This window comes from Leopardus geoffroyi, chromosome A2 (genome assembly GCF_018350155.1).
Source record: "Leopardus geoffroyi isolate Oge1 chromosome A2, O.geoffroyi_Oge1_pat1.0, whole genome shotgun sequence".
In the NCBI taxonomy this organism is placed as follows: domain Eukaryota; kingdom Metazoa; phylum Chordata; class Mammalia; order Carnivora; family Felidae; genus Leopardus; species Leopardus geoffroyi.
In genome coordinates this window covers 161,153,482-161,169,398 of record NC_059331.1, presented here as the reverse complement: position 1 = coordinate 161,169,398, position 15,917 = coordinate 161,153,482, and the positions used below count along the sequence as shown (strand labels likewise).

The 15,917-nt window shown below is 39.8% G+C and overlaps 1 protein-coding gene across 1 annotated transcript in view; it reads right to left on the bottom strand.

The window, feature by feature from the left end:
* CNTNAP2 (contactin associated protein 2) overlaps positions 1 to 15,917 on the bottom strand; it is a 1,977,252-nt gene that overhangs the window by 689,664 nt on the left and 1,271,671 nt on the right. The window lies entirely within an intron of this gene.

Genomic DNA, 15,917 nt, shown 5'->3' with positions numbered 1-15,917 from the left:
ATTGGCATTAGAGCATTGAAATAATATAGCAAAATATTCCTTCTAGCTAATATTTTTTATTCATTCATTCATTCATTCACTCACTCACATATCAAATATTTCCTAAGTGCCTAAGAGGAACACGCACTTCGCTACACTAAAGACACAGGTCTAAATCAAGACACAGCCTCTGCTCACACAGCACTCTCAGTTCAGGGCAGAAATAATCGTACTGTATTGTGCTGATGCTCTGAGGGTGCATGGGAGAACAGCTAACTTAACGTTGAAAATCGCAGTCTGTTAATCGTTTTTGTAAAGGATGATATTGAGCTTTTTGGACTATATCAAGTAGTCATGTGAAAAGACTTGATTGGGACTTGAAGCAAAGAGAATCTGAAAAGGCCGAGAGATGTAAGCAGTCTACTCTCGCTGCAGGTGAGAGAGTGGCCGAGTCATGTAGACAGGTACAGTTCCTTGAGCACTGATGTGCTGGTGGGCACTATCCTCGTGGTTGCTGGAGAACAAATGAAGGATTTAAGCAGCATGAAACGTGGTCAAGTTTTCATTTTTGCATGGCTATTCCGCTAGTTTGGGGAGAACCGATGATAAAATATATGAACGCAAATTATGAAACCAATAGAAAATGACGTTAAAAATGGAGAAAGGGGGGGATTAAATGGAAAGATACCACTATGGGCTGAATTGTGTCCCTTTAAAATTCACACAACTCCCAGGGCCTCAGACTGCGCCTGTAGTAGGAGAGAGGGCCTTTGGAGAGGTAGGTAAAGGAAAATGAGATCATATGGGTGGGTCCTAATCCAACAGGACTGGTGTCCTTGTAAGGAGAGAAGAAGACACCGGGAGGCACTCATCCAGAGACAAGACCACATGGGGACACACAGAGAAGGCGGCCATCTGCAAGCCAAGGAGAGAGGCCTCGGAAGAATCTGACCATGCTGACACCTTGATCATGGACTTTCAGCCTCAGAACTGTGAGAAAGTGAGAAAATTAATCTGTGACTTCAGTTGCCCCACTGAGCAAACTAACAGATACTGAGGAAATAGAAATGAAAGTACTTGTTGACTAAAGTACTTGTAGTCAAAGGGGAGGAGACAGACAAGAAAACTTAAAGTGTTTTGATTTGGATGACAGGTTGATAGAGATGCCTTGCACCCAGTTGGGAAACCCCAGATTGCAGTGGATGGTGCACTGAGATTGGCAAGTGAGAGTCAGAGGGGACTCTCTGAGAAGAGATGGTCAGCGCGGCATTAAAAATACAATGTGAAGTTCAAGAGAGGGGGTATAGGGTTCTGTTCTCTCTCAGTGAAACAGTTTCTTTTCAGGTATTTGCATGTACCAATCCCTCATTTAGAAATAAGGGCTTGGGGAGCCTGGGTTGCTCAGTCAGTTGAATGTCAGACTCGACTTCGGCTGAGGTCATGATCTCACGGTTTGTGAGCCCCATGTTGCGCTCTGTGCTGACAGAATGGAGTCTGCTTGGGATTTTCTTTCTCCCTCTCTCTCTGCTCCTCCCCTGCTTGTGTGCTCTCTCAATAAATAAATAAACAAACAAACATTAAAAAATAAGGACTCAGTTCAAATCATCATTCTACCAGAGAGCCCTTTCCTGACCGTTCTGTCTAAAACATCACCTCCTGTCGCCAACATTCACTTCCCTTGATTTGTCTTTATACCTCCCATCATTTTATCATTACATATTTCATTCACTAAGAGAATCCTTAGTGTTTGGGATGGTATGTGACATATAACAGCCTATCAATTATTTTTTTCTACTGAATCTTCCCCCCAAAAAGTGGAGGAAACGGGAGGAAGGAGGGATGGGAAGATGTCACCAGCCTACCATGACTTGCAAACCGAGGATGTTTTCTTTTACACTTTGACATGGTTGAGGAAACAAGGAAGAATAGTATTTTGTAACATGAAAAATTTATGAAATTCAAATTTCAGGGCCTATAAAACAAATGTTATTCATCTACATGGCTACTTTTACCTACGGTAGCAGAGCTGGGTTATGGCCACAGAGGAGGCTGTATGTGGCCCGCAAGAAATGTTTACTGTTTAGCCCTTTCTAGGAAAGGCTCTCTGCCCCCGATAGATGCTATCTACAGGTCTTATACGTTGCTCTTGGGGGTATGTACTGAGGTCACCACTTTGGGACACAATTGCCGTCACCAAGCAGAACATTTACGTCGTTTCTTCCCTAGCAATTCTTGCTCTTTATCACAAACTCTTGTACCTTTAGAACAAGAAACATTCACAAGAATATTCTTAGCAGCACTGTCAGGAAAACTTACAGACAATCCAAAAAGCTATTAATGGAGGAGTAAACGTGCCACTGTAGTATACGCAATAGTATCACATTATACACAGCATGATGCGCTTTTTATAAATGAAAAAAAAACAAAAATGTGTTTAAGGACTACATCTACATGTAAGAAAACCATACAAAGGACATCACCAAAATGCACCATTCAGGTTGACCGTTACCTGTAGATGGTGGGGAGGGCACGGAATGGGAAGGAATCATAAGTTTCCGAGACTATTGCTAAGGTCTGACCTCTTTTGGGAAGTGATGGATTTGCAGACCCTTATTATACTGTTATTGATTAAAAGTTGATCAGTAAGTGATGGATAATGAGGGTATGACCAGGGATTATGATTAATCTAATTCTGTGCAGGTGGGTGGCAGGGGGTGGAGGGTGCATGTGTCAACTTCACCAAACTTGAGTGCTAGTCTTAGCACTTTTAAGAACCAGCTGTGTGATTTTCGGACACTTGCTTTAGTTCTCTACATTTACTTCTTCAACAAAATACAGAGTAAGGACCTGATCCTTTCTAAGGAGCCACTCAGTTGTAAAGGTCTGTGGTTCTGTAAAATTAAGTGGTAGTGAGATCTGTTTGCGGTTCACTGTAGAAGCAAATGCTGACCTGAAATAAATGAATCATTTAAACCATTAGGTTTTGGTGGCCAAACATTCAGTTAGGGATTCAAAAGCCAATTAGCCCCTCCACGAAGTAAGTAATCCACCTTCCCGCTTAGGATGCAGAGTGGTGCTCTTGATTTAATTGCTACTTGCTGCATTCTTTCTGTAGCATCCCTACAATTAAAGAAGCTTTAAAGTAAGGCAATGAACCAGTAAAAATGTCTCAGACATGAGTAAGTGATGAGGCCCCTGTCTACCGAACAGCTGCTTGCCAGCACTTGTCATGAGGTTCCGTGAATTATCGACGCCATACCACAGCTCCCATAAATGTCAGTTGCCTGAAGAAGCTCAGAGCGTCTCTCCTGCAGCACCAGGCTGGCCCGGCTGGCCCTCCATTATTGCCTGGTGCTATGACGTGGGGAAAGAACATAATGGCAGATCCGATTGCCTTGGTTCTAATTACTGTATCAATACAGAGAAGAAAGTAATTTACAGATTGATGATTTTCTTGGGTAGCCAAGAATTAAAACCCGGGGCCATATTCCTTTCTATACGTTTAAATACTCAAACCTTTGGTCTACTATAATTGGAAGGGGTGGGAAACAGGCACTTCTGTTGATAGATTCCAGTTCATCTGCTCACATTGTAGTTTCTTGTTAGGGAACTATCTCCTCCTAAAGGGCCTTTTGAGGTATTTGTTCGAGATTACCCCAGTGATCCGATTATACCTGACTGTCCTAGGGAGAGAACCCTGACCCAAGCTGGGTCAAGTTGAGTTTTGGAAACAACATCTAGTCTCTACTGAATATTTTGGTTTCTAGGTCCTAATCCTGGGTCTGGTTATAGCTCCGGTCCTTGGTAATTACACTGGAGCGCTTATAAAATATTCCTCTTTCTCTTTGGGTGGTGTGACAGGCTTTCTTAGACTAAAGGAAGATCTAAATATAACTAGTGACTCTCCTTCTGTTTCTCTTTTCCATTTCGGTAAAGGATGTCTGAGACTCTACAAGGTAGTTCTACAGTTTATAAAATGTCTCGTGTTTTGATTCAGAAATAGCTCTGAGTAACTCACTATTTTCCAAATTACCCTCGTGGTACATTTATGGTTGGATGTGAGTTTAAATTTGACCTACTTCAATGTCTCATTCTATAAGTAAGAGAACAGAGGCCCAGGGAGGCCAACTGATTTGCCCATAGTCTCACAGTTCTTTAGAAAGCAGAGAAATACGGTTTGAGGCTTCTCACGCCTTATATGGAAATACTTGTAAATAATGCCGTTTTCGCCTCTAGGTCTGCCATAAAAGGGAAGAGACACACACACAAAAAAGGATTATAAAACAATTACAAACAAATGCTATACTGTTCAAACATATTGAGTCCTGTATCAGGAACTTCCATGTGAACGACCAGAATGAGTCTTATTTGTCTTTAAAAGGCTGTCTTATCTTCAGGAGAGAGGTGGACAGTGAAGAATGTACTGGCAAGATTTTGCCACGTATCAATAAATCTCTGCTGTGGCTTTTAGATGAATGGTTCTTCAACAGAACACTTCCAACTCTGTAAGTCTGGCTCTCAGCGGTCTAGGTTAGCGCAGAGTTTAGGGGAGTTTTAGGGGTAGGCAAAGTTCAAACTATACCAAATTAAAGCACGAAGCTGAGAAATTTGAAATACACTAAAAATGTACGCGTATGCAGCCAAGCAAGAAGCGGACTGGGGATTCTCTGGTCTTCATCAACTGCCTGTGGTATCTGGCCAATGAGCTTCGCTCCACTTCCGACGGAGGAACGTTCGTGACTTTATGGTGGCCAAAGGAAAGGTCCAAAACTTCTCTTGATGTAAATAAGTGAAATTGTCACTAGTCAAATGAGCTCCAGACCTGAGTCTGGTCCCAAGATCACACCTGAATTGAAGCAAAATTATGAACGTTTTAATCGCAGTGCTATTTCTCTAGCTGATGCATAATGCTATAATGTATCTGCTTTAGAAAGTGAGGATTTAGTGGAGAGGTAGCCTTGATCCTGACGCTCAGGACGCTCAGGTGACCCCGAGGAAGCAGGTAAGCCAGCTTGCAGCCCTTCTCACCTCTTCTCCTCACTACTTTCTTTGGAATTCCTCTGTTCAAATTCCTTTGGTGCCTTATGTCCCTAGGACCTACTCTAATCGCAAAAACCAAAACAAAACAAAACAAAAATACTAATGAAACTCCTTTGCACTGAAGTGTCACTGGATTTCAGAAGACAGTGCCTGGAAAATGTAATGATTAACACAACAGCTTGAATTTCTGCGGGTATAATTTAGACTCTGGGTTGTCTGGAAGGGAAAGTATATTTCTACCACTTGGGCCTAGGTAACCCATCTGGTGCCTTTGTGTGAATGCGAAAAAGGTGCCCTTTTCTTCGTGAATGCAGACACGAGCCAGGGAATGTGGCTTCTGAGGGGAGCACGGACTGATTTTAGCTTTGACTCACAGTCTGGGTGCCCTTGCGCAGGGAACAACCTGTCCAACTGTACGAACAGCCCAACATCCACACACACACCCAAGTTATACTGTGATGGGGCTTCTGTTAGAGCTCTGCCTCATTCTTTTTTTTTTTTTTTTTTAATTTGGTTTTTCAACGTTTATTTATTTTTGGGACAGAGAGAGACAGAGCATGAACGGGGGAGGGGCAGAGAGATAGGGAGACACAGAATCGGAAACAGGCTCCAGGCTCTGAGCCATCAGCCCAGAGCCCGACGCGGGGCTCGAACTCACGGACCGCGAGATCGTGACCTGGCTGAAGTCGGACGCTTAACCGACTGCGCCACCCAGGCGCCCCTCTGCCTCATTCTTGACCCCATTTCCCTCCTTTTCTTTCTTTCTTTCTCTCTACATATTCCTTTAGAAGAGTAAAACACAAGAAGACTTTCACAGAAAACAATTAAAAATAAATTGGTCAATTATTCCAAACCTAACCTAATTATGGGCAAACTATTATAAGCACGCATAGTTTGGCTTTAAATTATCTCTGCTTTTTACTGATACCCACAGCAGTAACTCTAGATCTATATGTGTGTAGTAACTCCACACAATGTATATTTATATACTTATAATATATAAATTATACTTACATTTTATATATTAAACATCTTTTACTTGTGTATACATATAAGTTTGGAGAGTGAGTCTATGTATATGCAAAAGTTCACTTACACACAAAATTATATGTAGATTATATCAATAAAATTGTACTATATATTGTATATAGTTACATTATAATTATATATAATTAAAAATGTTTATGTTTATTCATTTTTGAGAGAGAGAGGGAGAGAGAGAGAGAGCAGGTTAGGGCCAGAGAGAGAGGGAGACACAGAATCCAAAGCAGGCTCCAGGCTCTGAGCTGTCAGCCCAGAGCCCGACACGGGGCTCGAACCCACGAACTGCGAGATCGTGACCTGAGCTGAAGGCAGACGCTCAACTGACTGAGCCACCCAGGCGCCCCTAATTATATATAATTTTAATGTACAACGGGGTATTATGTTGTTATAAGTTTTATGTTATAATAGAATATAATTATATACAATATATAATTTTCTGTATGTATGAAATTTTGCATTATTTTATTTCTAAGTCACAGTAACTATTTATTTTCTACGTTGCTCTACATAAGAGAGTGGCATATAGAAGTACTTCAATGTGTAAGGATATACATTTACAATAATGCCACTTAATTAGCATCTTTAATCAGGTAAGCCAATCCACCCGAGTGTGTAACTATATCTGCTCCTGATTCGGAACTGACGTTTGGGCATCTGACACTAAATCAAACCACAGGAATGGGATTTATGGGAACGGCTTTGGACAATTTGTAACTGCTTCTGTCACGCAGGGACGTGCAGGCGGAAGGCCATGGGCAGCACAGCGATTCAAAGACACTGCCGGGTCCTAGCAGGTCCCCGAAGTCCCCTGACACCCCAGCAAGGGTACCCCCACCCCGGCCAGGCACCTCAGGAGCCGCACACACCACCCTGGCCTCGTTCCCTGTGCCTGTGAGCCGGGGACAGGCCCCAGGGGGCTTTGTGAGGCTCCCCCCCAGAGGCCACCCTGGCAGAGCAACTTGCGTGAGCATGGAGGTGCGTGGCCCGGCTGCAACTTGTGCCAAGCTGTCATTTCTTTCCCAGGAGCACCTTCCGGACCAGCACAGAGGCCAGATGCCCTGAATTCCTCACGTACCCAGTGCGGGTGCTGCCAACCTACTCTTGCAGGGAATCCTATTTACAAATTTAAACACAGTTTCCCCCCTTTTTTTGCATTTGCAAAAATTGGTATTTCTCTGCTATTTTTTCACACGCAAACCATGTAGTGGGTTTGACTATTTGGTAATGGAAGAGCCTTTATCCCACCTTAGGAATAAGGAACTTTAACTTTTCCATTTGGTGTTGGGCAGCATTTGAAAATGTCCCTTAAATTTACCCTCCAGACCTTTTGGAATAAGAGAGCTGACCCACCACCATCCTTCACAGCGGGGGTAATTAAATGATTTGTCCATCTCAAAAAACAGATGTCGACTCCAGTTCCCAGACAGCTCTAAAATGGCCAAGATATGTGCAGAGATGGAATGCTACTTGAAAACAGACATGATCATAGTTGCTAATTTAGGAGGCCATGGATGGTAAGATACACTACCATTTTATGCATCAGTAAGAAAGAAATAGTATACCATCCTAAAAGAACTCTTTCAATTATATTTAATTATAGGACTCTGATGCATACTTGAGAAAGAAACCAAACGCAATGATCTGGTGAAGGCATCCCTCACGCGTCTTCACTCTCAGAGTCCGATTCTGAAAACACTTTGCAATTGACACTCAAACTTTAATCTGTTTGATGTCATTAACATGTATAGGACAAAAAATGATCAGAATGGTATTGTTGAACTTCGGAAGCTTGGGAGAAAAAGAGTGGTATGAGCATGAGCTGTTGATGACTGTCAGAAAACGATCCAAGGAGAGGGAGGTGTAGTCAACAGACTAAAATAGTAAGACACAATGCAACAAACAGGCTTAGCCGGATGCCATCAATTCGAGTGATTTACGTAGTTCCTTTTGTACTGATTCTAAGCCCCCAGATGATCTGATTATGTAGGACTGCCAACAGGGAGAGAAAGCAATCACAATCGTTTCTGAGTATCAGGATAATTATTTCTCATTATAAATTAATTGACTTTTTAGTTGTGAACACCATTCTACTGAGTTTTAGTTAATGGGTCATCCTCCTAGTGCTCCACCACCTTATCCTTCGACAAGGAAGGCCTCTAGACAATGACAATGTCACCGACGTAATGAATATCACCTTACGAGATGTGAGGTGTGGGGATGTGTCTATTTGATTTCCCAGGCACACACAAATGCATTTTTCTGCCTGCATACCAATTAAAAAAAAAAGCTGGATATAGCACTAGTAATTAAGAAGGCTCTAGGGACTGAAGCCAGCAGTTAAATGAATGTGAACATTGTCTTGCATGAAGTTGAGATGAATATTAGTAGGTTCGGATATAGTGACTTCAATATACGTAGCAGAGTGAGGATAGGATAAGGGTTAAGTTGGAAAGAATGGGACCAGATAGACTCATAACCTACGAGGAAAAATGTGAAAAGAAGCAGACATAATTAATAAGGGAAGCTAGAAATGAGGAAAATTAGCAATTTTTTTTCTGTTATGATAATTATCACATATAAACCACGATTGTCACTATTGTCCTTCTTTACTCCTGAATCCCTGGAGGGGATGATTTATTCCTTGTGATACACCCCAGCGTGTGTGGTAAAGACTAGATGCTTAATGACGCTTGTTTTGCATTTTTCTTTTTTTTTAAGGTTATTTATTTACTTTGAGAGATAGAGAGCAAGCAGGGGAAGGGCAGAGAGAGATGGAGACAGAATCCCAAGCAGACTCTGCACTGTCAGCACAGAGCCCGATGTGGGACTCGAACTCACAAACCCCAAGATCATGACCTGAGCTGAAATCAAGAGTCAGATGTTTAACTGATTGAGCCACCCAGGCGCCCCTGTTTTGTATTTTTCAAAGTATTATAGTCTTATATCTATATATTAGTGTATAAAAACATTTCCATATATATCATTTAATTCAATACTTCCAAATAACATTAACGGTTAGATTTGCAATGGCCAAAGTTCAGGCCCTCAACCAACCTGGAATCTCTTATAACTTCTTGCTGAGTCTACATGGCATGAAAATGGCACACTTTGTCACATGTAGATTTGTTGAAGCAAGATTACATTTTAGTAAAGTGAACCAACCCATACATGATGATCCATAACCAATTTAATGTAATCTCTCAGTGCCGCCTGCAGAAAGAATATGCAATCTATAAGTGCTAGTAGAAACCTGTTCAGGGTGAAGAGTCAAGGCTACAAAGCTTATTTACAGGACCACAACTCTCATTATTACAGCCAGTTGTCAATTATACACACTCACATGTTTGGAACTTGAAGGTATTATAAAAATTCTGTAAAAGTACCAATATTAGCTAAGAATTTCAATAAACTTCTAAGTTTTTAAGTTTTATATCTTCTTTTTTCTCCAAAAATCTTAATTCCTCTTTTTTATCACAAGGAGAAAAACACGTATTTTCCTATCACATTTCATAAATATTTATTTACCTAAATGGCAGTGCTTCATTATTATATTTTCTGTAATCAATCAGGAATATTTATTCACTGAGCTCCTACATACATTCTATGTACTATGTGCTATATATACATTCTCTTCTTTGTATATAATGTATACTTTTCCAGCACTCACGCCACTGGAAAGCTTTTGTTGTTTTATTCCAGACAATTAAACTGAGCACTTGCCATTACTGCTGAGTTGATAGGAAGGTGGAGTTAATGATTAGTCACCAGATTTAGATGGGAGGAGACAAGTTCACCTGATGCTATGTCACTGTATTTTTGTCAGGGGAGTCCTACATGCTTGCTCTAAGTTACTGGAATCTGTCTTTATGAGCTTTTTTCTTGGTTGATCAGAGGCTCTATGTCATCCTTATTTCCAAAAGGGAAAACACCACCACAGACTCATTTTGCCAGGCTACCAACTTATTTCAGTGATTCTTCCATTGCCCAAAGAGATGGGGAATGTTCTGGCGAGAATTGCCACCACACCATGGGTCACAGTCTCTATCAATGACCATGATTTTTTTTCTATGAAGTTCCCCCTAAATTTGGACAATTGCCAAAAGTTGTTCAGATCTTAATCTGATGAATAATATTCTTACTTCTGTCATTTGAACTAGAGTGAAGGCATATTAAAGAATTTTGTCTTATACATTTGCACAGTGTCTCATTGCTCCAGGATAGCACTGGGAATAAAGCGGGTGTTATAATAAAGTGAAAAGGTAGTGGCCTCCAAGGTGATACAAACTTGGCTTCCAATTTACCTATGCCTTAGCTGTCTCACATATCAAAGTGGATGATAATTCAACCTACCTCAGTACAGGCTGGTGTACAAAGCACAATGCCCAGCATGCAGTATGTGTTTGCTAAATATGAGAACTTTATTATTGTTGTTGTTTACAGGCCTAAAATGTGGGTCATGAATGACTAAGATATTGGATAAACACATAATATCAGTAAATAGGCAAAATCATTGTGCAAGCTGACTGAAAAAGAGACAGCAATATAAAGTATTTTGGGGAAGTGTTCAAAATTTATTATTGGGGTTCATTCTATGAATATGTCCAACCCAATTTAAATCTGTGTCAGCATTTAAGTTGAGGCTGTCAAAATGCAGGCATCAATTTTCTCATCTGTAAAATGGGGTTTGACTAGGTGATGAGGATTCTCTTTAGCTCAAAGTTTTGGGAGATTATAATAATCATTACCTGGTAGTCAGGACTACAGGTTTGGTAAAAAGTAAGGCAGAAGGAGAGAAGGGGGAGGGCAGCACTGTGTAGACAACTAGCAGGGTTGGGAGTAGGGGGTCATTTCAGAAAGTCCTGGGATAACTTGTATTCTTCTGGGGAGAAGATGAAAATTATGGTAATTGCTTATCAAATACTAAATCAGCTAGAGTTGAAAGGACAGAAGAAGGAGAATGTCTGAAGTTCAGATGAGGGTAATAAAGAACATTTGGGTTAACATGAATCAACTGCTAGCAAAATAACAGATTAGGATCCAGGTATATCATTTACTACCAAATTACAAGATTTGTATTTTAAAATAAAGTCCTCATGTATAAGCTTTCTTTGGATTTAAAAAAGGCATTTGATTTTGAAAATGTGTGGGTTATGCTAGTTACAGTTCTGGCTCCAAGGCCAGACAAGTTAATCGTTTCACAGAAAGAAAATTTTAAATTAGGTACAAAGGTTTTGTCAAGCCTAAGAATTTCTGAGAGTGTGTGTGCCACTGACACTTTGAGAAGTATCCTATCCTATTATACTAGTTCTCTTAAATGCCCACATTATATTTTAATAGCACATTGGGAAAAAAAAAAACATTGAGCGTATTACACACAAAAGCTTTATGGGTATTGTTGCTTTGGATAAGAGGAAGTTAAAAAAAAAGTGAGTTGATATAAAGAAAAAAATGTTTTTTAAATAATTACATTGATGGTCGGTGGGCTTTGCAAAACTTGTGAAGATGGTAAACAAATCAGTAAAGTTTGGGAAATTCTGACTTAAGGTAATAAATGATTCTGCTCTCAGAAACTGCTGTAAATTAATAGATATAGTAGCAATAATAACTTTATAGCTTTTTCTCATTTGAATAATTCAATGTCTTTACTGGAAATAACTTAGCTACTCATATGCCATGCTAGATTATCTGAAATAATTTTATACACATTTATAATACTATAAGCCCCACACAAACAGATGTTATGTCTAATATGTTTTCTGTTGTATCCCTAGTGCCTGCCACATAATATGCACTAATAAATATTAGTTACATAAATAAACAATTATACAAACTTAGGTAAACACATTAAAGTTCTAAAAATTGTACCCAGGGGATAACATAGAGTGATAAACATGGACATTTTACATGAGTGGGAAATGACTCACACTCTGTCTAATGTCTGATAGAACCCTCCTCTATCACAGCTACCATTAAAGTTGCCACTAACCAAATCATAGAGTTATTCAAATTGAAAAAAAAAAAAAAAAGAAAATAGGCTAATGATCAGAATTAGAAAGGGATTATGAACCACATCAAGTAAGGATCTACTGATGGAACTGGGAAGTCCAAGTGTGAACTTAAAGATTGTGTTGAGATGGATTTGTAAGATATTTCAGAATTGATTTTTTCTGCATGATTATTAAAGACACTCAGTACTCCTTTTTGTATGTTTATTCATTTATTTTTGAGAGAGAGAAAGCACGCGCGCAGCAAGGGAGGGGCAGAGAGAGAGAATCCTAAGCAGGCTCTGCACTGTCGGTGCCGAGCCCAACGTAGGGCTCGATCCCACGAACTGTGAGATCACGACCTGAGCCGAAATCAAGAGCTGGACGCTTAACTGACTGAGCTAACCAGGAACCAGTTAAATAATTGCAGTGAGAAACTAAGAAACTAGAGTTGAATTTGATTTAAAGATAATAAGCTTTATGAAGGGCAAATGGTGGAGGAGTTACATTTATGTTGAAAATGATACTTCTGTGATACAAAGAAATGGCTTTTTTTGGGTAATTTTGTTAAAGGAAATGAGATTTGCACACTTATAAAACTTGCATGATTTTTATGTTTTCGGAATCATCTGCACACTAAATATTTTCCCATTACAACACAAGAAATTAGCATCCCCTTTAAAGCAAGATTATTATTATCAAGGAGCATCTTTAATAGACTTGGAGTCTATTAAAACATCATAGGAACGCTGAAAAAGAAAGCTTTAGCACATTGACTATTTTTTGGACATTTTTCCCTCTTTCCTTCATCACACTACTATGAAGTGCTCTCCCCTGAAAGGGAGAGCAATCAGTATGAATAGGACCATGTCTGTAGAGCTAAAGGCAAATTGAACGGGCACCAAAAATTCATTTAAATGACATCGCAACACAGTCAGAAGCTCACCGGGGCCATGATAATCCATGCAAATGTTTTTTTTACAAGGTTTCTGCCCAGGGCTTGAAATGGGTGAAAGAAAATATCACTGGTTTTAACAATCAATCTCTAAATCCAACCTCTTTCTAATCTCCTCTTTTAAGTGGCTCTGTTATCCCCCTTGACTTTCTACTACTAACAAAAATATCTAAACAAGAGTCTTATAACTGACAACCAAACTGTATCATGTAGATAAACAACATGATGACAAAAGTCTCAGCATTCACACAAGCTTCTGAACGTGCTGGGTTCTTACTTATCCGTAATGATAATACAGATCCTAGCAACGTGTTGCCACGATAGAGGAAACACACATTCTATGGAAGTTGGGAGTATTTTACTTTCAAATACAAATGAAGATCAGGATTCAAAGTATTAAAAATGATTATATAAGGGGAATCTGAATCTTTACATAAATAGAATCTAGAGCTTTCAAAGAAAAGACAGACCTGGGGGCACCTGGGTGGCTCAGTCGGTTGAGCGTCTGACTCTTGATTTGAGCTCAAGTCACGATCTCACGGTTTGTGGGATCGAGCCCCTCATAAGGCTCTGTGCTGACAGCATGTACCCTACTTGGGATTCTCTCTCTCCTTCTCTCTCTGTCCGTCCCCTGCTCACGTGCCCATGTGCACGTGTGTGCTCTCTTTTTCTAAATAAACATTTAAAAAAGAGAAAAATAAGACAGAACTTGGGAAGAGTGGAAGTGTTGGGAATATGATGCTAACAGTAATTCTCTTTCCAGAGAGTAACTATTCTACTGCATAGACTATTCCTTTGTGTTTTCCTATGTAATATCTAATTCAATTTTTTTTCTAATCTTACCTTCCTTTAACCTTTGTGTATGGAATATGAAAGGGAGGGGAAGGGGAAAAAGAAAGACTTGTTATAAAGTAGATACTGAAGCAAAAGCAAGAACAGAATGGTTAATAAACATAGTGGCTTGCTAGGTCTCAACAGACAGAAACTTCACATGGAAGAACCTTTAAAAATCATTTGGACTGTGATTTTCTGTATAGACCAGCAGAAGAGGGCTATGGATAGGAATGACTTCGAGAGAATTTGGAAGTGCTTGCTTGAAAGTATCTTCTCCATATTTTGGTTCCCATTGTTATTATTTTTGAAATGGAAATGCCCCTGGAGGAGGTAACATAGTACATTAATATGCTAGAGCCATATCAGATCTTTCTTCTTCTGTCTAAGGGAGAACATTCGGGGGAAGGCTCTGAGAACAAGGACATGAGAAAGAAGAAAGGAACAAGACGAAATTAAAGGAAAATGTTGTTCAAGCTGGCCTGGAAATGCAGTTCAGAAGTAGCGAGAGCGACTTAGGAGTCTGATGAATAAACTCGATAACAGCATTGGTGGTTATTACTCAGACCTAACTCATCGTTGTGCTTTACAACAATTAGCCAACATGCTGATGTTGAAGTACCCATCTCTTGCAAATTTTTCCCAAATTTAATAACTTATGTTGACATAGTTTCTTTTTATAAGTACTTGGTAGGCAACCTGGGCAGTTAATTAATATGTTTTGAGGTCTGTAATTTACCTCTAAAATACATTCACAAAGACAGTTTGATATAATTCCATGCATATCAGATAGTTGACATCCAAGGGTTGATCCAAGCAAGAACACACACTCCATAGGAGGGTGGCTAGTATTTCATTAAAAGACCACATTTCAGAGGTAGATAGTACAAATGTGTAAGGTATACTTGTTTCTGCTCAAGACTTCATGGTTTGTTAATTAGCATAAATAAACTGCTAGTTACATGATGGGGGATGGGTTTTTTAATGGTGAAATCACTGGAGTTCGCTTAAGTTGATCGGTGAAAATAATTTAGAGTCTCTCCCTCTCTTGTGTCAAAAGGATAAAGGATAAAGTCTAGGGAACCTTTTGCTTTTTATTCCTCATAAGGGTGACTGAGGCTGGATTCTTCAGTAGTTCTGTTTCATCCGTTGATTTAGAGGATTCTGGCTGTCTGATCGCAATTATAAAGTAAATTCGATCCCGCTCCTGCATTGCTTTCCTAGTTGGTGTAAGAAAAACGTCCATACACCGAGCATCTGGAACAACTAAAGGGATAAAGAGCTGGGACTTCCAAGCTTACAGAACAGGCTGTGTAGACAACTTTTGAGCCCACTGCTAATAAACACGTGTCTTCTAACTGTAGGAAGGGCAGGCTTGTCTCACACCTGTTTTCTCACTGGGTGCTGAGTTAGATGAAGTTACTCATGCTTACTTGTCTATCTCTAACTACTGCCGGCTACGTCCATCTACTAAGAGAGCCAAAGTGGCATCCGTCTTCTCACAGCAGTGCATTTATTAGTGCCACGTATATACAGGTGGTGCTGGATTCATTAGTGAACAAGCCTAGATCACAGCCTAGACTCCAGTTAACCAGAAATCAGAAACAGAGGAAGACAATTTTTAAATAATACTGGTCATGATCATTTACATGATTTTAATTATAAGAACGAGGGTTTCTCAGAATGTTGCAATCTCTTAGAAGGGAAAAGTGATAAATTTATGCCCTGAAAGGCGACGGAAGTCTCTCATCCAAACCTATATTCTTTAATGTACATAGATTCTTGTGAACTGTCTTATAGATGCACCCACAGATGATAAGATGTTTAAAATGTTTATGAGCGGTTTGGAAAATATTACAATCTGTGTCTCAGGTCACATGTCTTCAACATCGGAACACGAATACCTCTCAGGGTTGTTGTAAGGAATAACCAGAATACTACAGATGATACTATGCATCTACTTCTTTTTGTTTTAATTTTTTAAAGTTAATTATTTATTTTGGCAGAGACAGAGTGAGTGAGCGAGCAGGGGAGTGGCAGAGACAGAAAGAGAGAGAGAGAATCACTGACAGTGCTGAGCCTGA